Raw genomic sequence first — 26,058 nt, 5'->3', positions numbered from 1 at the left:
TGTCTTGCATTGTGTAATTATCCATCCATAATCAAATACTCCCAAACTACACAATACAGAAAACAATATGCCCTCAAAACCAAACAATCAATCTTTAATGACCAATAAAATATGCCAATGTTCATGAGAACTGCACTGTTCTACGAATGCTTGCCAAAATAAAATTTACCAAGTATATTATGAGCTGCTGTGCCAAAAGGAGCTCACACATTAGATAATTTAAACTTTTTAAAGAAAGATGCCAATTCAAATTAACTTGGTTTGAAAAGTGATTATCTACATAGTTAAAGAATATAAAACTTTATATTGGCCAAGGAGCATAGTCTTGTTAACATCATTTTTCCGTCATGTTTCCAAAGTTATTTCTTTTCTAACTTTTAATACGCACAATTGCTAAACTCAAATGCCTAAACCAATATTACTGGAAAATTTTTAATAATCCTTAAAATATGGCCATATAGTTTATATATTACAAACAAAAATATCACCATTTCTTAAAGCTTCTCTTCCTGATAAAAACTTATTAATCGTACACTTATTCTTAAGCATAATTGAATTCTGCTCTTCTGCAATATAGACCCACAGATTTTAGTATGACCTCTAGAGCAGCAGGAAATGGATTTGCTCTCTCATCTGCAGAATAGCCCTTCTGGCTAAATGTTATCTAGGAGGAAGTACAAGCTTTCCATTAAACACTTTTATTATTTTTTATAGCTATGCCCATTTTCTTGCTGGGAAAAGACGGAGGGGCAGGATTGCCCTATATATTTCAAAGCTGAAATTTCAGGTCAAAACTCCTTAGAATAATCAAAACTGGCTTCTAATACTTGCTACTGCTGTATCAAAAAATGAAATGGATATCTTTTAAATAAATACATTTTAGCAAGATTAAGATTTACAAAATAGAAATTGTACGTGGAACAGGGGAGAAAGGAAAGTGGACCAAATCTTCTAAAGGTCTCAGAGGTAATAAGAAAATGCACGTACATAGTCATCTATATGACAATCTTAAAATTCAGTGGAAACTAAACTCAAATCTGCAACAGGTAACATAGTGTACACAAAATAGGAGGCATAAAATCCATCCATTCAAATTACTGATTATAATTTGGGGAAGCGGGGACAGAGATTTAAATATTCAACTTAGCCTGGAACAAGACAAAATGTTCTATATACATCTACACAAATGAACAGTTAAACTGTTTTAACTGTTAAAGCCAGTTAAACTGTTTATATGCATTAAGCTTAAGGTAACTTTGCTCTTCTATGAGGTGTAATAGCAGAATGTAGAGGTTATGGAGGAATGACTCTTGTCCAGCAACTTAAAAAATGAAGGAACAAAATAGCCATATCAAATAAAGCTTTCTTTCCCACAATAGGCATGCATGAACATCAAAACAATTCAAGCAAACATTATCCTGTCCAGTCCATCAAGCATTAACCTTTCCAAATTGTCAGGATTCCCAAACAGTCATCTGCTTCAACCAAATAGAGTGAACCTTTTATAGATAATTATTATTCTCAGGCAAAACATCTTCAACCGTTTCAACCTAGGTTGTGTCTAACAATCACTTCTTGATTGGCAACACAACTACGGTACTTCTTCCAATCAACAAATACAGAAAGAGAAAGAAACGTTTTCCCATGACTTGCAACAACTGACCACCAATAGATCATACTGGAATTGCCATCTCTACATGCTTTATAGCTGAACTGTCTTTATTCAAACTGATTAGCAGATACCGTTTCCTTTTTCCATGTTTTTTTTTAAATTATTGTAAGTAACATTTGGCTAATGACAGCAATTGGGAATAGAATTTTCTATGCTAATAGAAAATATTTTATTGGTAAAATTGGTAAAATATGATGTCACTTACTGATGGCAGTTCTGATTGCCATTGTTAAGGGCATAATGTTATTAAGATATCACATGGTCACCATTTTCAACCCCTGTGTTGGCTTCACTATTGACTCTGTTTGTTGGAAGCCAGCAGTGGAAGTCTCAAATAGCAATCACCTGATTGCAAAATGTTACAATGTAAATGCAAGCTGACTTCCAAGTGCTTGGATCACAATCACATGACACAAGGACACTGAGATGGTTAGAAGTTCAAGGACTGGTTATAAGTCTTCTTGTTCAACTTTGTAAGTTCTAACATTAAGCAAGGCATTAAGTGAGGACAAATCATACCCAATCTAACCTCTGAGTTCCTGAGCCTAGGCAACCTTGGCCAATTGGTGCATATTCAAAAACAGATGGAAGAATCTGAATCCCAGGATTTTTATATATCACTCTTATATTTATCTTGATTATTCCAATTGATGAGCTGAGATTCATTACTGATTTGAATTGTTTGTCCCAATTATAAACCCGTGAAAGAAAATTTGGAAAGTTTTATAATATGATTTAATTCAGAACAAAAAGCATAAACAATTGATGTCTGTTAAATGTTTCACCTGCAAGCAACATGGTCAAATTAAAAATAAAAAGCCTAGATCCAGTATATTACAATTTAAGAAATTCAAACTATAGAAGGAAAACAAAAGTACTAGGATATTAATATCACTAAATAATCTTTAAGAACATATTTTTCAATTTATAAACAAACAGAAACTTAATACAATGTACATAAATGTCTAAAACAATTGTTAGTATTAAATGACCCAGAGATAATGAACTGCAATAATATATGTTTTAAGTGCAACTTTAATGTTTCTATTGATCAAAATACTCAAAATCACATGAGAACTCTTTTGATAGCATAGTACATTAGAAAGCATCAGAGAAAAGCCAAAGATTGTAAGACACATTATCTACTTATTCTAAATAGTTTATGTAAATATATGTGCTAGGCAACATTCACTAAATAGAATACAGAAACTTCCTAATTAGACCTAATTTTAGAAGAAAAGCTCTGCTAGAAATAATTGGCAATCTTTATTGCTAAAACTGAAAGCTTATTTTAGATTTTATGTTGACTAGCATTGATTGATTGATTGATTGATTGATTTAAATATTTCTATGCTATCCAAGTTAGAGAATGTGTGTTCAGGTGGCATGATTTTTCCAGTTCTTGTTGGGGCCCAGATTTTTTGGTTTTTTTTGCAAGATAGGGGCACTCTTTTCATTAATATGTACCACTGTATTTTTCATTCACCTAACCAGCAGAGTTCATCACAAAATAAAATTAGTAAAAAAAAAAAAAGAAGATGGTATATTTCCATAAATAGCACATAACATGCAAAAGGGAGCAAAAAAATTGATGAAGGTGAAAAGGCTAAAAATCCAAAGGTGCTGAGAATTAAAAAGAAAACAATTTAGGATGAGCATCTACCAGTTCTCAATTTGGGACTGCTCCATATTTAAGTGTCAATGGATCCACATTAGCTATGGTGCCAACTTTAACCCTTCTTGAGTCTGTTAGATTTAACAAGTTATCCATACTTTGTTTCATTTTAACCACTTCAGCATACTTTTATACTTTAGCTGATACTTAAAAATGGACATCTAAAGTGCTGGTCCAACAGTTTGGAAGATATCCTCTGGAAAGTAGTATTTGTCTTCCCAAAAGCAACCAAGATGCACTTACTTGCTATTAATTTTAAAATAAATTTTAATACTAATCTGTGGGTTTGCATGATAACCTGTTCACATAGAGAGGCAGAATATTGAATAAATAAAATACTAATGGAGACAGTGTAATCAAAATGGCTAATCAGCTTTCTCCTAAATTTCTTTACACTGTTCTCTGTTCAGGGATAGAGCTGAAATGGGAGCTTTCATCATTCCTGAAGCAAAGTGCAATTTCTACTGTATCATCAGCATTCCATTGAAACTGTCCTAAAAAAAATCTGAAATGTCCTGGGAGGAGACAAATGCTAGCTGATTGGATGAATATAATGCTTCCTTGCTGGCATGAATTTACAATGGATAATACTGTTAGATGAATGTAAGTAGGTATTTTTCTCCTTAAATTTTCCAATGAATGTTATGTGAGGTTGAATCACTGTGAAATATTATAATTTTTAAAAATGATTAAATGACTAAGCATAGGCAAGTTTTTACTTTAGACTATTTTTACTTCTTCGGTTTGTAGTCATTAAAAATAACTAATTATCTTAAGTTACTTGGCTTCTGAAAAGTAATATTATAAAGTAGCTGCTATATCTAATGCCTGGAAATATTTTTGTATTCTAGCTTGCAAATATTGAAATAGCAATCTGGCCTAAGCACTGAAGTGCTTTTTCTGTCTATACATGGTGGGAATGAATATATATCTTGAAGGCCAAAACAACAAGATGAAAGCCTCTACAATATAAATTAAGCACAAAAACAAGTATTCCAATAATTTGAAGATATATTTAGAATTGGCTTCCTGTAATACAAATGTCTAGATGCAGGAAATAGTATGCTGACTTGCAAGGTAGTCTCTTATTTTTAATTGGAGATCTTGGCTTGCATAGAATAGCATGAGAATAAAACTAGGTTTTGGCTATACTAGTAGCACACAGGGCAAAGTGTGCCAAAATTTGTGCTACTGTCCTTATCAGCAAGAATGCTGTTTGTGGCACAGGTATGGCTACGCTTAGTGACTTGGTGTATAACCTTATATTCAGGGCTGGGTTCTTACCAGTGTTGGTACCGGCTTGCGTTAACCTCCTCACAGTGCAGATACATTCAGTGTTGGACTGGTCCTGAGCAACTTCATTCTAAGGTGGATGGTTTTGGTCGTCTCTGTTTTACAGTCTAGTTCGCTACTAAGAGGAAGATGTGGCGCTTTCTGTATGCACATTTCACTGTAAATTGTTCTGAGTATGTGCGAAGGATATGAAAAACTACTAAATGAAATGCCAGCAATGGCAGCAGAGACCAGGGAACTGGTTTGGGGACAGGACCAGCCTGGATCGCTGCCGGTTCTGTGACCCAGGCCAAATTACCACTACTGGTTCGCCCGAACCGGGGAGAACCAATAGAAACCCGCCTCTGCTTATATTCAATTGTGTCTTATTCTTGGAGACTGCAAGGACAAGTCCCTGCGGTTTTCTTAGCAAGATTTTCAGAAGTGGCTTGCCATTGTCTATTTCCTAGAGCTGAGAGATAGAGATTAGCCCAAAGTCACCTGGTTGATTCTGTGCTTGAATTCAGAATCTTCCCAGTGGCTAGTTTAGTACCTTAGCCATTACACCAAACTGGTTCTCATTTTCCTTTTCTCCGAAAAAGTGTTATATAAAGACCTTAGTTGCCTGGCTGACATGATATGGTGGGGTTGAATGCAAATTTATGCAAATTTGCAGAAATATATTGTCTTTAACTTAATAAGGATGTGGAGGAGGATGTCACTCCTGTTCACTTAAGGATTCAATGAAAAAAATGGGCAAGTGTGTATTCACTTTTGCTTGCAAATGCAATAGAAAAAAATGATAGTATGAGAATGTTGAAAAATGGTAAGGCTCAAATATAGAGGGTATACCTGAAGAAATAAATATAGACACAGATTGCTTATAGATGCCCCCCCTCCCCCCGTCCAACTGGTTTAATGTGTTTAGGAAAATTGCAGCTGTGCCTGACAATTAGAAGAATGCAGCCACTGTTGCCCTCTATAAAGAGAAAAGTGACAAAATTGCATGTAAAAACTGTAGGAGCATTAATCTCTTAAGTATTGTTGGGAAGGTGTTTAGCAAAATTTTGATTGAAAGGAGACAAGAATGACAATCTGCAGTATGGCTTTATGCCAGAAAGGTGATGTTCAGACTAGATGTATATTTTTCGGTAAGCCACATTTGACAGTCAATTTGTGAGATGGGCAGCCATACATATTTTGATTGGGGGAAAAAAGTATGAATATAAGAAAGTTCATTTGCAATGAGAACTGTAACAGTCCTATATTAATTCTCTTTGGAACCAGGCACATTCAATAAAATCTATGACTATACTTGATCCATACATAATCAGGCACAGCATCCTAATTGAGATGCCAAGTAAACCAGCAACTATATTTGTGTAGGAATATGTGTCTGGGTGTATAATGCACATATAGTTCCAGGTGCAGTTATTTTGCACTAGTACTGTCTGGAGGAATACATTATCCATCCCCCAATTCAACAGTAGAAAATAGGGAAAGAAACATTAATATATATTTAATGTTAAAGAAATAAATTTAAAGAGATAATGCATTCTATTCTCACCAAACAATAAACATGGAGAAATTAATATTTCTATTTTATTATGTTAAGTATTTTTTTTACTAATCTCAACAAGGTCTTCTGAGTTAGACCTTATCCAAGGAATACCTGGTGTTTGCATTATTTATTCATTTAATATTCATGCTTTGTTCCTACACCACTTTTTTTTCATTTCATGATATATAGTCTTTGTTGCCAGCATTAAGCAAGGATAAAGAGTTGTTAAGCAAGGACCTCTTCATGACCTCTTGCTGGCTTCCCACAAGCAAAGTCAATGGGGAAACCAGCAGGAAATTGCAAGTTCTGAATGTCTTACAAGTAGACTGTAATACAGGTAAGTGGCGGCGGCTGCAGCACGACATACATGAAGCCAGGTGGAATTGGCTGCTGCAGGTTGTGGCAAGGTGTGCAGGTGGATGTTGTAGTACTGCATACAGGGGGTGGAGAATGCACTGATGGAGACTGTGGCATCAAGTAAACAAGCTGAGAGTGGATGCTGCCAGGTATAGGAGAGTATCTTGGTCACCAAAGTGTTATATAAGCACAGCTGAGGGTGGCTGCTGCTGAGGGTGGTAAGATGCAAGATGGTCACCACAATGTAGTGTGAGGACATTTGGACATGGCTGCTCACTGGGAGAAGGAAATGTACAGGTGGCTACTGGTACAAGTAAAGCTGGGTAATGCATTCACTATGGAGTGAGAATGGAGAGGTGCTCAGTGCAGATACACTGGCTAAGCAAGATTCCTGGGATGCATATTTCATAGCCAGACTCTTTCAGAGAAAAAGTGGCAGGTATGGGAGTGACTTAGGAGCAACTTAAAATGTTCCCTATCAGCTTGTACACCGGCTTTGTCTGTGGGAAACTGGTAAGGAAAGTTGCAAATGGCAATCATGTGTCCCTGGGATATTGCAACTGTTAGAAGCTGCAGCCAATTGCCAAGCATCCGGATTATGATCATGTTGACCACAGGGGTGGTAGGGGCTGGGGCAGCAGGAACCTGGACGACCAATCCTTAAGCACCACTCATTCAGTGTAACTTCAAACAATTGTTCAATGAGTAGTCATTATCCAAAGATTACTTGTATTAGCTCTGATATGAAAGTCAGTAAGTAATTATAAAAAGGTAAAGGTTCCCTCGCACATGTGTGCTAATCGTTTACAGTTCTAGGGGTGGTGCTCATCTCCATTTCTAAGCCGAAGAACCAGCACTGCTCAAAGATTTCTCCGTGGTCTTGTGGCCGGCATGACTAAACGCCGAAGGCACATGGAGCACTGTTACCTTCCCACCAAAGTGGTCCCTATTTTTCTACTTGCATTTTTTACGTGCTTTCGAACTGCTAGGTTGGCAGAAGCTGGGACAAGTAACGGGAGCTCACTGTTACACAGCACTAGGGATTCAAACTGCTGAACTGCCGACCTTCTGATTGGCAAGTTCAGTGTCTTAGCCACTGAACCACCGCATCCCCAAGTAATTATAAATTAATATTATAAAAAATGTTCATAGCAGAGGTATTTGTGATCATGGCAAAATCTAATTTTGTTAGGAAAATCATAGCTGCCTGACTATTTTCAGTTACTTTAAAAGCACTATGAAATCAAAGAGAGAGCTTCGACCCATCTACATATATCAGTACAGATGGGATGGCCTCAGGAAAACTTTTTATAAAGTATTTCAAGTGTTGAAATATTTTTGTTGTCAATGCTTTCAACCTATCATTCTAAGTTACACAAACACTTACATAAAAGCTTCACTTAGACCTCAGATAAAATGTTCTTGATTAAAAGGGGACAACTAGAAAAAGAAAGACATTCTTTAGTTTACATTTATGTACACATTTCAAAGCCAAGACCTTGAAACTCATTTTATTTGTTACACACAGCAGATTTCAGCTTCAGTATGCATTGCATTAGCTGTCCAGGCAGATTAAAGCCTCTCTATTCCCTCGCCTTTAATTTTTGTGTGCTGCTTTGTGGAAGGTGCCAACTTCAGAACAGACAGTTCTGCAAAGAAGGAGATGGGGGTGGGGAACATAGCACTTTAGAAAATTTAAATAGGACTTGTGATCAGAATAATCCATAAAAGGGAGCATTTCAGAAGAACACGTTACATCTTTTTTGCTTGATTTTAAAATAAATCTTAGTATATGTGCCAAGGCAGGATATCTGAATACAATATCAATGGATATAAAAATATCAATTTTCTACATCTGAATCCCAAACTAGAAGAACATCTTAAGTTTATTCCCTTCCCTTTTTAGCTTCAGAATAATATAAGTATCTTCCTCATTAAAGAGTTGTATTTTCTCCTCCCCCCTTTCTGAACGTATCATAGCACCAGGAAAAGCATTTCCTTTCAAACTAAATTTTGCGTGATAGAAGAGCAAGCATACAAAAGCAAATGAAATTAAACTTAAGAGTAACCAAATCTAACTTCCAAAAAAACCTGGGGCTTCACTAAATCTGCTTTAAATTCCTTTATCAAACTTTAGAGATAACTGTAAGTCTTTGCTGATCATTGACAGAGCTTTTCTATTTTGGGGGCTTCCGTTCCTCCCTCCCCAGAGTTGGAGAAAAAAAAAGATACAGTGCACATTTTTACATTCTCTAAGCCTGCAGTTGTTTTTATGTAAGAAGCAATTTGTTTGGGTCATATCAGGTCAAATGGGAAGCCTGCCCAGCTCTTGGTTTTAAAGGAAAAACTTACAAAAAACACAAAAACACAGCAGTTTCCTTCGTTAAATTCCACTCTACCTGCTATGGGCATGAAGCCACAATGGAATTTCCCACCCTGGCTGAGGGCAGCAGAACTTATATTTTAGAGCATTTTGGCAATTTATAGAAAAAATATTGCTTTCAAGCGAACTTTGAGTCACAGCTATTAATACTCGGCATAGGAGTGCTCTAAAATTAAATAATGAAAATACAGACCAACTGGATTTGGGCTGAGTCTGAACGTTCCTAATTGGAGACAGCCTCCTTTGGTGCTCCATAACCTGAAGTAGTCCCACAAAAAGTAAATTCACTTTTACTAGATTAAAATTTAAGACTACAAAGTTACTTTTATTTTGTTAGACCATTAAATCGTGTTGTGTCTTTGCATAATTTCTTTGATTGTTGTGAGCTGCCCAAAGTCATCTAGAGTCAATTGCATTAAAGTTTAATATATTATCACTGACTGCATTATTAGCCAGGTGTTTAGACTGCATTTGGCCTTTTTATCCACTATCAAGTCCTTCCCAAGGATCTGGGTTAGACAGAAGTTGTTTGATGGCATTGTCACAGGATATAAACTGTTCCAAGTAAAACTGCCTTTTGCAATTGACTGATATTATTATTATTTGGTAGCAGTAGTTCTCCAAGTTCAAGAAGGAGGGGTTTTTTTTGTTTTTTTTCAGAGGTAGTTGGTGATGAGTGTTTTACTAGGAATCTTATCCCTTCCTATTTCCATGGCCATTATTGAACTACAATCCAGATATTAAATAATGAATACTTTTAGGTATATATGAAGAAATATCTCAGACCAAAAATCATATTGTACATTTTTCTAACTAGAAAAGATATCTTATAACAAAATCAGGCCCCACTGCCCAATAATTACATTGGAGTAGGAAACGAAGCAAACAAAGATCAAATGAATACACTATTTTTATTCTAATGCACAAGTGATACTATATTGTCTATCTTTCTATTCCATAATGAAAAGCAAAAGAAAAGACCTGATTAGACTAGTGTCTAAAAATAATGTAGAATTCTTTCTTCACATATTATTTTCCCACTTAAAAGAACCTATGTGTTATATTTTTCCTTCAGTACAACAAATAGTTTGATAGGAAGTGAATCTACATCAGTAAAATAATGGTAGGCTAAGTACCTCTCCATATTGAATTGTCCTTCAAGTTCCTACTTTAGAATTAAAATAAAAGTTACAGGATCTCTCAAAGGCGAAGTTTTATTTGCTATTGCAGAAAAGTTAATCAAAAGGACTGGAATGTGGTCCCAAGAGAGTCTTTAAGTTAATCATGGATCCAATACTTTCTTCCAGTGAAATGCAAAATATGAATTAGAACTCCCATGAAAATGCATGTGCAAAGCATATGAAATTTGCACTTTGCACCTTACAGAACCCTTGCAGGAATAAATAGTCAATAAATAACTTTATATTTACAAGATTGTGATACTGCTTTGAAACTGCCCTTTGTTGTCTCTACACGAATGAGACACAACTGAAAACCAATTCTGTGGCAAATCTAAAGTCTGCAAATGAATTGGCTGCTTTAACAATCCAAAAACAGATGATTCATAGGCACTCATGAATCTTTTTTGAGAACCTTTTAAAAATATTTTTCTTAGCCTTAATGTCAAATATATGTGTGACCACTAGCCTAAAACAGAAAAGGCTGATCAGTGCATTGTCAAAGCTAGGCATATCTTCTAACTATCAACGATGCCTTACTTAAGAACCAATTGCCCAAGACAAAGGATTTATTCATTCAGTATAATGATGTCACAAGAGAACTTAATGTTTTCAGCTTAGCAACTACTTAACATTAACAGATTGGCACTTCTCAAATTCAAAAACCCACTCCATCTATGAGCTGAACATTAGATGCATGTTCATATGATTAATATGCTGCTGGGCTGTATCATTACTTCTTAGTATCTTCTCAAAAGTAATTTACAGATTGTAGGGCATCTGAGGCTACAGAACACAAACTGGAATATGTTTAAAGCAACCCCCATTATTTATGCTTATGTTTCTCCATGAAAGAAAGAAATTATCAAAAAGTAGAAATAAACAAAACGGTACGACAATGCTTTTAAAAGGTCTGTGCCTTACTGATTTTACAATATAGAACTGCAAGTCAGGAAAATGGCTGTAAAGAACTAGAAAAAAGAAAACCGATTTAAACATTAATTTAATAAACAGAAAATATGACTTCAGCAACAGAGTGGTAGATGCCCGGAATGCACTACCTGACTCTGTTATTATATCTCCAAACCCCCATAATTTCAACCTAAGACTGTATTGTTGACCTCACCTCATTCCTAAGAGATCTGTAAGGGGCGTGCATAAGTGCACCAGCATGCCTACCATCCCTGTCCTACTGACTCCATTTATTCATACTCATTTATTGTGTTCATATTTATGTTTATACTTATACCTGTTATCTTTTACATGTTTGACAAACTATATAAAATAAAATTAATTTCAACACAATGAGAAACTCAAAGAAATTCACTTTTTCCCCAGATTGGCTTTCAGATCTCTATGAATGGGCTAAAGTAACTTGAATTAATAAATCAGTTGAAAGAGAACAATAGGAGATTAACTAACTAATCCATTTCTTCACATCAATTCTTCTCAGATGCTGTTCTCTTGGTGTTGTATTTTAAGTGATTTAACTCATGTCACTTTCTAGTGTAAAAACAAGGCATTATTATTATTATTATTATTATACAATTGTATCACAGCAGCCAGTTGTTTCGCCGGATTTGGCATTGGTTACTAGTCGGGCCCCACCCAGGGGCCTAGGACGTCGTAACGTATTTTCGTAATATGCGTGCAGATCCAAGCAGTGCGGCTTTTTGCATTTGACTGATGGTGATTTTGTCAATTTTTAACTGTTTTAAATGTAATTCCAGTGCTTTTGGAATAGCACCCAGTGTGCCAATTACCACTGGAATTATCACTGCTGGTTTGTGCCATAGTCGTTGAATTTCGATTTTTAAGTCCTGGTATCTTGCGATTTTTTCATGTTCTTTCTCGGCGATAATATAATAATAATAATAATAATAATTATTATTATTATTATTATTATTATTATTATTATACAATTGTATCACAGCGGCCAGTTGTTTCGCTGGATTTGGCATTGGTTACTAGTCGGGCCCCAGCCAGGGGCCTAGGACGTCGTAACGTATTTTCGTAATATGCGTGCAGATCCAAGCAGTGCGGCTTTTTGCATTTGACTGATGGTGATTTTGTCAATTTTTAACTGTTTTAAATGTAATTCCAGTGCTTTTGGAATAGCACCCAGTGTGCCAATTACCACTGGAATTACCACTGCTGGTTTGTGCCATAGTCGTTGAATTTCGATTTTTAAGTCCTGGTATCTTGTGATTTTTTCATGTTCCTTCTCGGCGACCCTGCTATCACCTGGTATTGCGATGTCTATGATTGTGACCTTATTTTTCTCAACCAGTGTGATGTCTGGTGTATTATGCGCCAGTATTTTGTCGGTTTGTATACGGAAATCCCACAAGATCTTGACCATCTGATTTTCGGTGACTTTTTCAGGCTGATGTTCCCACCAGTTTGTTGCTGTTTTAATATTATAATTTTTGCACAAATTCCAATGGATCATTTGTGCTACTGAATTGTGCCGCAATTTATAATCAGTCTGCGCGATTTTTTTACAGCAGCTGAGTATGTGATCAACAGTTTCATCAGCTTCTTTGCAAAGTCTGCATTTGGCATCATCAGAGGATTTTTCGATTTTGGCCTTAATGGCATTTGTGCGGATAGCTTGTTCTTGCGCAGCCAGGATTAGTGACTCTGTTTCTTTCTTTAATGAACCTGTTGTTAACCATAACCAAGTTTGTTCACTGTCCACTTTATCTTTTATTTTTTCCAGAAATTGGCCATGCAGTGCTTTGTTCTGCCAACTCTCCATTCTTGATTTTATCACATCTTTTCTGTATTCTTGTTTCGTCTGTTGGGCCTTCAGTAGATTTTTGTTCTTTACTTCGATTAATAGATGTTCTTGACTTTCTTTTAAATAATCAGCCAGTGCATGTTTTTCTTCTTCAACTGTTTGCTTCACTTGTAATAATCCTCTGCCACCTGATTTTCGGGGCAGGTACAGTCTATCAGTATCACCACGTGGATGTAAACTGTAGTGCATTGTCATTAGTTTCCTGGTTTTTCGGTCCAAAAGGTCCAAATCAGCTTGTGTCCAGTTAACTATACCAGCTGTGTACCTTATAACTGGTATTGCCCAGGTATTTATGGCCTTGATTGTATTTCCACCATTCAATTTATTATTATTATTATACAATTGTATCACAGCGGCCAGTTGTTTCGCCGGATTTGGCATTGGTTACTAGTTGGGCCCCACCCAGGGGCCTAGGACGTCGTAACGTATTTTCGTAATATGCGTGCAGATCCAAGCAGTGCGGCTTTTTGCATTTGACTGATGGTGATTTTGTCAATTTTTAACTGTTTTAAATGTAATTCCAGTGCTTTTGGAATAGCACCCAGTGTGCCAATTACCACTGGAATTACCACTGCTGGTTTGTGCCATAGTCGTTGAATTTCGATTTTTAAGTCCTGGTATCTTGCGATTTTTTCATGTTCCTTCTCGGCGACCCTGCTATCACCTGGTATTGCAATGTCTATGATTGTGACCTTATTTTTCTCAACCAGTGTGATGTCTGGTGTATTATGCGCCAGTATTTTGTCGGTTTGTATACGGAAATCCCACAAGATTATTAATTATTATTATTATACAATTGTATCACAGCGGCCAGTTGTTTCGCTGGATTTGGCATTGGTTACTAGTCGAGCCCCACCCAGGGGCCTAGGACGTCGTAACGTATTTTCGTAATATGCGTGCAGATCCAAGCAGTGCAGCTTTTTGCATTTGACTGATGGTGATTTTGTCAATTTTTAACTGTTTTAAATGTAATTCCAGTGCTTTTGGAATAGCACCCAGTGTGCCAATTACCACTGGAATTACCACTGCTGGTTTGTGCCATAGTCGTTGAATTTCGATTTTTAAGTCCTGGTATTTTGCAATTTTTTCATGTTCCTTCTCAGCGACCCTGCTATCACCTGGTATTGCGATGTCTATGATTGTGACCTTATTTTTCTCAACCAGTGTGATGTCTGGTGTATTATGCGCCAGTATTTTGTCGGTTTGTATACGGAAATCCCACAAGATCTTGACCATCTGATTTTCGGTGACTTTTTCAGGCTGATGTTCCCACCAGTTTGTTGCTGTTTTAATATTATAATTTTTGCACAAATTCCAATGGATCATTTGTGCTACTGAATTGTGCCGCAATTTATAATCAGTCTGCGCGATTTTTTTACAGCAGCTGAGTATGTGATCAACAGTTTCGTCAGCTTCTTTGCAAAGTCTGCATTTGGCATCATCAGAGGATTTTTCGATTTTGGCCTTAATGGCATTTGTGCGGATAGCTTGTTCTTGCGCAGCCAGGATTAGTGACTCTGTTTCTTTCTTTAATGTACCTGTTTTTAACCATAACCAAGTTTGTTCCCTGTCCACTTTATCTTTTATTTTTTCCAGAAATTGACCATGCAGTGCTTTGTTCTGCCAACTCTCCATTCTTGATTTTATCACATCTTTTCTGTATTCTTGTTTTGTCTGTTGGGCCTTCAGTAGATTTTTGTTCTTTACTTCGATTAATAGATGTTCTTGACTTTCTTTTAAATAATCAGCCAGTGCACGTTTTTCTTCTTCAACTGTTTGCTTCACTTGTAATAATCCTCTGCCACCTGATTTTCGGGGCAGATATAGTCTATCAGTATCACCACGTGGATGTAAACTGTAGTGCATTGTCATTAGTTTCCTGGTTTTTCGGTCCAAAAGGTCCAAATCAGCTTGTGTCCAGTTAACTATGCCAGCTGTGTATCTTATAACTGGCATTGCCCAGGTATTTATGGCCTTGATTGTATTTCCACCATTCAATTTAGATTTCAAAATTTTCCTAACTCTGTTGGTGTACTCTCGTCTGACAATAGTTTTTACTTCTCCATGCTTGATGTTATCCAACTGCAGAATGCCTAAGTATTTGTAGGCTTCATTTTCTTTGCATTTAATTAGTTGGCCATTGGGCATTTCAATTCCCTCAGATGCAGTGATTTTGCCCCTTTTTATGGATACAGTGGCGCATTTTTCCATGCCAAACTGCATTGAAATATCGGTGCTGAATACTCGGACTGTATTTGTCAATGATTGGATTTCTATTTCTGACTTTCCATAGAGTTTCAAATCATCCATATATAGTAAATGCGAAATTTTTTCAGCTTTTTTGGCTGTTTGGTAGCCTAATTTCATTTTTTTAAAGATTACTGATAGTGGGATCATTGCGATGATGAAGAGAAGAGGTGAAAGTGAATCACCCTGGAAAATTCCTCGCTTGATATTAAGCATTCCGTAGCTCTCATTCCCTACTGCCAACTCAGTTCTCCATTGTTTCATTGCCTTTTCAGTAAAGGATGTAATATTTTTGCTAATGCCAGTTGTTTCTAAGCATTTTATGATCCAACTATGTGGCAGTGAGTCAAATGCCTTTTTGTAATCAATCCAGACCATATTCAAGTTCGTTTTTCTGTTCTTACAATTTTCTAATATCATTTTATCAATTAGAAGCTGATCTTTTGTGCCCCTGCTCCTTCTTTTGTTGCCTTTTTGCTCTACTGGCAAGATGTTGTTTGTTTCCAAATAATCCATCATGTTATCTGCAATAATGCCTGTGAGTAATTTGAAGGTTGTTGGCAAGCATGTTATTGGTCTATAGTTTTCAGGTGTTGTTCCTTTAGTTGGATCTTTCTGAATCAAGTATGTTTTTCCAGTTGTCAACCATTCATCAATTTGGCCCTTTTGTAAAATTTCATTCAGTTGCCTGGCCAATATTGCATGTAAACTGGTCAGATATTTGAGCCAGAAACCATGTAATTGGTCCTTTCCAGGTGATGTCCAATTCTTTACCTTTTTAACTCGATTTTTGACCATCTCAGTTGTTATTTCTAATACTTGCATTTGTTTGTTGCCAATGCTTTTCTCAAAGTCATGTATCCACTTTGCTTCCTTGTTGTAGTCCTTTGCATTTTCCCACAATTCTTTCCAGAATTCAACTGTGGCCTGTTTTTCTGGTTTTTCACTTTTGGTGTCACCATTTACATTAAGACTTTGATAAAAACGCCGTTGGTCTGATCGAAATTGCTGATTTTGTTTATATTGGATGATTCGTGCCTCATATCTTTCAATTTTTCTAGCTGTTGCTGTTATCTGCTGTTTTACAATCTCTACAGCTTCATTGATGTTTCTTGTATCCAATCTATATCTCCTGATTAGCCGATCTATGATTTTGTTGTTTTTAAGCCGTTGCTCATGCATGTTCTTTAAGTTACTAGCATCTGCCCTTAATTTTTTGATTTTTTGTTCTAAACGGATTTTCCACTTTGGCTTTGATGCTTTTTCTGTTGTATGACTAGGTACTTTAATTTTAATGCCTAGTTCATTATTGACTATTACAGCTGCGCTGTACATTAACTGGTTTGTTTCCAAGATGGATCCTGGTTCAATTGTTGAAAACACTGCATTAACCATTTTCATGATAGGGGACAAAATTTTCTTCGGCACAGTTTTTAGTGATGGTAAACGTTGCCTTTCCTCATTAAGCAGAAAATGCTCCATGATCTTATCCTTCAATTCTTTTTGTTTTTGAGTTAGTTCATCAGTTGGTTCAGTGATAACTGGTTCTAGTGGTGGTGATGTTATTTCCTCCCCAAGAGCTTCTTCTGGGAGTTCTACTATAATGTCTTTAGTTGTGTCTTGAATATCAGTTATTTCCGCTTGTGATATTGTTTTTTGGGTTTTGCAATTTGCCTGAATTTCCTCATGTTCAACTTCACTAAACACTTTATTCCGTATAATAAATCGCCTTTGATCTGCTAGTCGTTGTTCACTAACATTTGAATCTGGATATTGTTGTTTCCATAATTCATACATTCGCTTTAAATAGCCTCTTTTTTCTGGCTCTGAGTTGTAGTAACAGGCCATTATGGCACGGTTTTCATCTGCACTATATTTTTGTCGTTTTGTTGGCTGGTCCACTTGTAGCCCACTTGTCGACGGATGTCCAGGGACCCCAACATCCGCCGCGGCCCTTGTTAACCCGCGCGACGACCGATGCGGTATGGAATTCTTATTTGTTTTTTTCACCATATTGTATGGGTTGGCGGGGGTTTTTTTTACGGGACCAGATGCCAACCTGATCCCAACCTTCCTCCTTTCTCATCCGGGCTTGGGACCGGCAATGGCGGAGTTATTATTATTATTATTATTATTATTATTATTATTATTATATGATGGGATGCATTTTGACTTTAAGAGGTATACTAAGGATAACAACTTAAAACAATATAAAACAGGCCGATTCAAAAACATATATAATCCAAATCTATCAGTCCCCCTCTAGCCCAAAGAACAAACTAGCCCAAAGAACATGAACAGACACACATATGTTACATCTTGAAAAATTATCATGGTAGTTGTTCTTAGTTGGTACAAGCAGTTTAATCCTCTGAAGTCTGCTACCAGTTTGGTGTGTCTGCTATCAGTTCGGTGAGTCTGCTACTGAGCGCGTGTTTTGTGTGTGCATGAGGTATGCCTGCACAGCGCTAAAAGGGGAACATTTTGAAGCCTTCCGAGTCTGCAAAGGTAAGTAGAATGGGGGGATCCGCTGTGCCACATGATTTATATTAGCTAGAAAGCAGGCAATCCAAAGATTCTAGCTAATATAAATCACGTGTCACAGCTGATCGTCGGAAATACTGGTTCATCCAAAACAGTAGCATTTTTTACTACCAGTTCGGGAAAACTGGTAGCATTTTTTACTACTGGTTTGGGCGAACTGGTCTGAACCAGTAGCATTTCACCGCTGGTTGGTACCTGCTACAGTAAATGAAACTAAGTGATAAGTGAAAATAGTGTGAATTATAGGAAGAACAACATTCATAAATATCCTTAAAATTGCTTAGGTTTCAAGTCCTCAAAACGTTAACCTTCCTGCAAAGGGTTCCAGATTGAGAAAGGTTGCTAATTCCCTATGGTGGTGTAGGAACAAAGCCTGGAGGGAAACAGGAAATATTTATTTCCTTGATCACTAATATTTTTTAAAGGGAAAATGGGAATGCAACCCTACATGTAGTCCTTTTTGACTGGGACATATATATTTGCTATATATCCACTATGTATAATGAGGATCCTTTTTATATATAAGACTCAAGTTAGGATTATTTGATGTAGCTTCAAAGAAAAAACAGATATAGTGTTGGGAATATTAGTATGATACTGCTACACAGACAAAGGGAAAGAGAGAGATTTTTTTTAAATGCACATGTGACTTGTGGCTGCTGCTAAACTTAAATCGGTTTCAGTAGACCTTTTGCATTTTGTTATAAATAATAGAAGTTACATACTGCACTTTTATTATATCTTACATCTGAGAACTTCTTATGACTTAATTAAAAGGGATACTGCCAAGGTTAAAAATCACAGACTTTTTTATTAAGTAATTTCCTTACCTGTATTACTAATAACACTTTGGGTTATTAAGCAGAAACAATTTTTAAAATCTAATTTACTACTTTATGTATTTAGGCAATTGACTTTTTACAGCATCCAGGGAAATGAAAATAGGTTGTCAGCTTCCATTTCTGTTCATTACCAATTCTACTGCAGATTTTTTAACAGTAGAACTGGGTTCTGGATTTCGGAATTTTGAAAATAAAAGGGAGCTATAACAAAAAATATGGCTTTTATCACTTTGCTTAAAAAACTGGCATCTGTATTAAGGTCAAATGGCCTTCAAGCTATTTCAAATTTTCTTTTCATTTTTGCAAATCAAATATTGCAGGCTGGACCATTCTAATCCACTCTATAGCTACTGTATATACAGTATATCACAGTATGCCACCTCATATTTTGGCAATATTCCAACATGATAATAACCCCAAACACCTCCAAAATGACCACTGCCTTGCTAAAGAAGCTGAGGTTAAAGGTGATGGTCTGACCAAGCATATATCCAAACATAAACCCTATTGAGCATCTGTGGGGCAACCTGAAATGAAAGGTGGAGCTCTGTGATGTCATCATGGACGAGTGGAAGATGATTCCAGTGGCAACGTGTGAAGCTCTGGTGAACTCTATGCCCAAGAGCGTTAAGACAGTGCTGCAAAATAATGGTGCCATACAAAATATTGACACTTTGAGCCCCATTTAGACATTATCCCTTAGGGGTGTGCTCAATTTTGTTGCCAGCAGTTTAGACATTAATGGCTTTGTGTTGTGTTATTTTGAGGGGCCAGCACATTTACACTGTTATACAAGCTGTATACTCACTACTTTACATTGTAGCCAAGTGTCATTTCTTCAGTGTTGTCACATGAAAATATATACTTAAATATTTACAAAATGTGAGGAGGTGTACTAACTTCTGTGATATACTGTAAATGGCCATCCTATGTGTCTTAGTGCAGCCTCAGAAAAACTTTTAAAACCAAGATTACATCTGGTGAAAGACATCACTTTGGTACACGGGGTCTACAGGATAAATAAGTACATCAAAATATGACTGGGTTAATTTTTGAACACTTTTGCTTGGTATTTCTGTTAGTAAGGTTGTTTAAACTGAATCTATTTGAAGGCTTAGCACACCTTGCATTGTTGTGAGCAAAAAAAGAAGTTTAAAGTGTATTGACAATTTTTGCAATCTGCTGTCACATTTCTATTCTCATTTTGGAAGTGATTGATTTTAGCCAAGCATTATATTTAAATATAGTTATTTTTTGTATTTTGTTTGTTCTTTTGTTTTGTTTTTTTAATTGGTTCTTGCACACAAGAACACATTGGACTGGTTGACAAATACCGTATTTTTAATAGTAAAAGAAAATCTGAAAATCTGGGTCCGTCTTATGCATCAAATACAGCATTTTTTGCCTCCCGAATCCCCGCCTTCTTCACCAAAATGGCTGTGCACAGCCTTATAGAGGCTTTCAGAGAGCTCCTGGGGGCTGGGGAGGGCAGAGATGAGCAAAAAACAGGCTGTTTTTTGGCCCCCCAACAGCACTCTATAAACTTCCATAAGGCTATGCATGCAATTTTTTGACAAAGGGATCAGGTCACCAGCCCAAATGTGTGTGATTGAATCTCTGCCTTTGTTTATATCAGTCATAGAACGCACGTTAAAACAGGTAGGGCTTCAACTGCAGCCTCATAACTCTCATCTTGACTGGACAACTCGGAGCAGGAGAAAAACAGTTTAAAAATATCTTTTCTGAAGAATACAATGTCTTTACACAGAATCATAATGATAATAACAGGTGAATGTGGAGGGTTTTAAAATGAATATATTAAATTGCATCAAAAATAATCAGTGTTTCATGCAGGTCTTTAAACATATAAAAATGAAATTAGCACAGTGCCATGCAACAATTTTACTCTGGTATACTCCATTATTTTGCACGAAAAACAATTTCCAGTTACTCTTCCAAGGCAGCCTCAATAAAAGCATACCTTTAACTCTGATGGAACCACAGCATGAATAACTTTTGCCAGTTCCAACCAACTGGCATTGTTTGTGCTCCCTTGACTCAAATATGTTTTTTTCTTGTGAAAAAATAAAGAGGTATGGCTTTTTTTAAGAAGGTGATTTATGCCCTTAATCAGGAGCTTTTTCTTCTTTGTATATGAATAGCTTAAATTCATGCATTTTCCCACCATTATGCATCTTGCTTCCTACTATTTCTTGACCATGAACTTTGTTCTGGAGAGTAACAATCATTATATACGTTTTGCTACATTCAAAATACTAAACGTTTCACTACACCCTTAAATCACAAGTCTATTAGTGGCTTATCTTGGCTATTTGTTTAAAACAACATCCAAAATCGATGTTGAAAATAAAATTGGTTGGCATAGAGTGGAAAAGAAGGACATTATTTTTTCTTGGTCTTTATCCTTCACTTAATATCTACTATAGGCTCTTCACAATTCAGCCTTGATTAATTTTAATAGTATCTTACAGACGCATCTGCTGAAAATAAAGACGTAATTAATTTTCATTGTGGAATTCCTTTCTCAAAAGCTTGTTAGGGCCTATATACATACTCACCTCATTCAACATGAATTCTAAACTATTTTCAGCTGTTACAATTAGTAATCCAGAACTGTTGAGGAAATAGTTAGACTGTGGTGTCCTACTTCCATAAATATCTCTGGATTTCAATCAACTGAATAAATATTGATCTTTTGTCCTTTGTATATGTATGCTAAGTACATCATACACTGACTGGAGCTCTTAGGAGATAATCCATTAAGACTACACCACATTAGCCACAAAGCAAATATTACATTAAAAAAATTCAAATGTTGATGGTAGTTTAGCTTTAGATGTATTCCCCTTTCCCATGATGATGATAGAGTACATCACAAATACTGAATTGCTTCTCTATGAAATGGAGAAAATCACACAAAAAGAATGGTAATTAAAAACCATTTCCTGGAAACAATTGTCTTCCTTTAGCCTAATCAACTAATATATTCTGTAAGAGTCAGAACATTATACAAATATTATGGGGTATGTGAACTAACATCTTACTGCAGATCATTAGTGATCACTAATTATTATTAATGTGAGTCATATAAAATATGTAGATTTTGCCAGAACTAGCTACTACAAGTCAATATATTTTAGCAGAAAGTTAGGTATTTCTACAACTTCCAGTTTCAATCATTAATATAGCCACTTTTTCTAAAAAAACAAAACAAACAAGATGTCTGGGAAGAATCTCATAGTTCTCAGAATGCTTATGTTTGCCAGAGTCAAAAAAAGATAAGGAACATGGCAGCATGAGCAAAGAGAAAGTCTGGGTTTACAATCATGCCAACATAATTATTTAAGGACAATTTGTTGAAGAAGCCATAGTGGCCTGGCTCATATATAACACTTTTATAAACTGTGGTTTAAAAATATAGTGGATGATCCCACATAATGCATTAAACCAACAGTAAACAAATCATATTATAGTTTACAGCAATGTGTGAATTCATCAACATGTGAATTCAGCTGAGAACTAACGTAAGAAAGAACAAATAAAAAAGAAAGCTCTAAAGAAACAATCTATGTCCAATAAGAGCTGAAGAAGTATTCTCAAAAAACAACACCTTTACTTTACAGAGGAACATGGAGATAATTTTGAAGAAGGAATGTAAGAAATGTTAAGGAAACAACTCAGTCCTGCAAAAGACACTTTTCACAAGGGTGAAAAATCAAGATAAGAATATGATTCCGTTTCATATAACATGAAGTAAAAGAATATTTTGGCAAATTAGCAAGATTCTATTATTATACCTCCAAGAATAAAGCAGAGTTCCAGAAGTCTTTGTGTTGTGTGTTATCTAACCTGACCTACTGTATTTTCGAGTTCTTTTGACTCCCAAAATAAGCGCTTGGCCTTATTTTCGGGGATGTCTTATTATTTTTGAGGTGCAGGAGGCAGCGAGCATGGTCACCTCGTGGCTGCTGCTGTGTTGCAATATTTTCAGGGGACGGCTTATTTTAGCGCATGCACTCAAAAGCCCAATTGGGCTTATTATCCGGGCAGGTTTTATTTACAGGGAAACAGGATACCTAAAAAAGGCCAACATATATACAGTGTAATACATTTATGTATCATAAGCATTCTGAATACTGATAATCAAATTGGTTCTGAAGTTGTAAATGGTCTTTATTGTTCACTATTCTTTTTGAATTCATCCTCCTAGAGGACCACAAAATATCCCACAAAATATTGTTAATTGAACACTGAAAGGGAGTACTTCTCTTATGAAAAAAACATCAGTACGAATGATCCCAATATAGTTATTTGGAGACAATACAATAATTTATTTTAAATTCAAAATAAAATCTTGAGTGCAAATTTAATAAATAATGCCCCATAACATATAACACCTATTTTAAAAATTAGCCCCCTTCAAACTGATGCTAGTTTGATTATGTAATTAGTACCTATATCATCTCTTTAAATAAGGATCTTCGGTCTCTTTCTACACTAACTCTCAAAATATTTCTCAAGTTTTTCTCAACAGTTTCACTACTGGTTCATAGACTGAAGATGATGTTTTTAATGTATAAAGTCAATTGACACTGGCCTTTTTTTGCATTACTTTGCTTTGCTTTGCTTTGCTTTATAGTACTGTTCATTCCTAAGAATTTTCTAAATTCTGTAAAACTCCCAGCACAATGCTATAAATATCATGGATGCTGTTCCACAAACATATAGCATGAATCAAAGTAATAGAGCTATATGATAACCAAGGGTCTAATTGCAAAATTTAACATATACAACAGGTTAAAGAAACCTTATCTGGACCATACTAAGAAACCAAATGGACCATAATAAGAAACCAAATGTCATGTTTCATGTCAGAAAGAAGGAATTCTATATAGGTTTCTGATAAGTTTCTATTTATTACAGTTTAGGTTTTGAGAAATTCCTTAAAAGAGTTGCTTAAAAACATTCAAGGACATGCAAAAAGCACCTGTTTTCCAAATGTTATAGCAGTTGCCCCTTTCTTCAGGCTCATAGAACTGTCTCAGAAGATGCTTCTAAGCTGTTTCCATTCCAGGCTAGGGGGTACTCCTGAAGCCATCGTGTGAATCTGGAAAAAGATGTGGCTGCTTTATTTATTGGAAAAAAGGTGATTCATACATACTCAAAAAACAATTATCTTGCAGGATTTGTCCCAACTTTGAGCTGCATTTTTAGTGTAGTGTAACAAATAAGCAAATCTTAATCTACGGAATATATCCCATGTGCCTGGATCCTGCTTTGATGAATACTCTCATACAGCTAGAATGGTACAGCAGAAGCACAGATTTATGAGATGCATACATCTCAGTTTTTGTTTCATTCTCCTAGCAGCCTTGAAAAGATTTGATTTCCCAGCAGTACTACTAATACACGGGAAGTTGTTTAAAAAGTCACTTGTCCTGTACATGTGCCAGTTTTCTTACCTGCCAATGAAACTAATATTACACAAGTTTCTACCCAAGATGTCCATAAAGCTTTATCCATTAGTGACTTCAAAGTGCACAATATTCTCAAAAGCCTAGTGCTATGTAAGCAAAAATAATTCTCAGAGTTCTAAACTAGGTCCAAAGCTATTTCAGGTATTACCAAAATGCTCTGTTGAGGTACATTAAATTGCCATTGTACTGAAAAAATAATTAACAACTTACATTTTGGGGGATCCATTATGTGAACTATTAACTGATCAGTGATTTAGTCAGAACTTGGAGCAATCAAGGGAGAAAACATAAAATACTAAAGCCAAATCTTTGAAGAGATGCTTTGACAAACTAAGATAAGAATAGGGACATTTTATTCTGCTCATTAAGGCTAAAGAGCATATTAAAGCAAAGTAATTAGAAGTGCTGGTCAAAAGCATCTCTTCTGATGACTTATCAATGTAGCTAAAGTTAAAGTTGGAACAAGACTCATTTTTAAAATCTATCACTATATAATGATTTCACAATCATTCAATAAAAAAGTAATGACAATTTTAATATACCAATGTAACTTATAAGAAAAATCTAATATAAGCAAATAGGTTAATAACAACTGGATTGAAAACAAGGTCACTGTTTTCAATCCAAGGGTAACTATATATTTAAAAAATAAATGCAATATGTTTTAACTTTTACTTTGCTACAGACTTGCCATTTTAATTGTGAAATTGAACTGTTATTTACTTATAGTTAATATATACTTATACTATTGGTTTATTATATATTATATTATATATCTGACTATTTTTAATTTACACTATTCTCAACCTGCATGAATATTATCCATAGAATATAAATGCATTTACGAATGCTTTAAATTAATTAATAAAATACAGACAACTAAACCTTTATTTACAATGCTTGTTGCCTATTTTACAAAGGAAAAAAACCCCCTGATTTAATTCAATTTCATTTCTGTTATTTTACCTTATTGTTATCTATACTGCAGACTGTTTCAAATGTGCTTTTTCATTCAAAAGGCAACTAGATTATGCTTTTTTTCCCTTAAGAAAGCAAAAACGATGTTTTGTTTCTCACCCAAGAAGCTTCATCAGTTCATCATCAGGTTGGATGATGGTGAAATGGAAGGATTGCAAAGGGGGAATGGGAATGGAAAGATTATATTTCTTTGCAGTCAGATTAGCACTTTCTCTTAGAGCCATTGAGACCACTTGGGGATTTATGTGTGTGACCTTAGGATCACCTGAGGTGCAAATGGGTGTGGAATCTTCTTGGAACTGCTTGAAAGGACTGCATTGTAGACAGGAGATAGGTGGTGCCATATTCAGAGTTTATTTTTATACTTTTTAATCTTTTTTATTATAGCTGTTTTGCTTCCTTTATGTCATAAACTGCCTTAAACTTTTAAACAGGAAGTCAGAATATAAATTGAGCAAATAAAATAATTCAACAGGATTAACAACAACAACAAAAAAATAGTAGAGAAGCAATATGTGGTGGTCTTCTTTAAACCTATTACCATCTATTTCTTACACATTTTAGGCTGAGTAAAGTCCATCAAATGACTATATTCCAAACAAAATTATGATCTGTGATTTAATATATGTAGATCCTGTCAACTTTCTTTGGCATCTCTAGAATTTTATGTTAATACTATTATTGATAATCAGCAATACAATATTTTGGCAATTGTAAACTCATGAAAAGTGTACATAGGTCAGAGATTTATGAAAAGCATAGTATAAATCTTAAAAAGATTTCAGGAAGTACAAGTAACAAAGAAATATTGAAAACTTTTCCTAAGGAAAAATGGAGGTCTGGTGAATCAAATATAGGATAAACTAGGTTTTGTTGTTGATTTTTTTTTTACTTCAGCAGATTTATCAAACAACTTCAATGCATCCTGCTTTCTTTCTTTTGTTTTCCATAGTTTCTGGTAGCATCTCAAGGCAAGCTTCTGCCCAATCCATCAGGCATCCAACCAGTGGGAATACCTGCTAGTAACACCACATGCTCTGTATTTCTT

General features: G+C 35.6%; 1 protein-coding gene across 3 annotated transcripts in view; it reads right to left on the bottom strand.

Moving 5' to 3' along the window:
- Window positions 1–26,058, bottom strand: part of ZBTB20 (zinc finger and BTB domain containing 20) — a 501,160-nt gene that overhangs the window by 225,357 nt on the left and 249,745 nt on the right. For all 3 annotated transcript variants that reach the window (XR_004255641.1, XR_004255640.1, XM_032219991.1), the window contains exon 4: window positions 23,543–23,662. The gene's annotated coding sequence lies outside the window, so the exon portion shown is untranslated. The remainder of the gene's footprint in view (window positions 1–23,542; window positions 23,663–26,058) is intronic.

This window comes from Thamnophis elegans, chromosome 6 (genome assembly GCF_009769535.1).
Source record: "Thamnophis elegans isolate rThaEle1 chromosome 6, rThaEle1.pri, whole genome shotgun sequence".
Taxonomy (NCBI): Eukaryota; Metazoa; Chordata; class Lepidosauria; order Squamata; family Colubridae; genus Thamnophis; species Thamnophis elegans.
The sequence above is the reverse complement of the archived record's forward strand: the minus strand, read 5'-3'. Positions and strand labels throughout refer to the sequence as shown.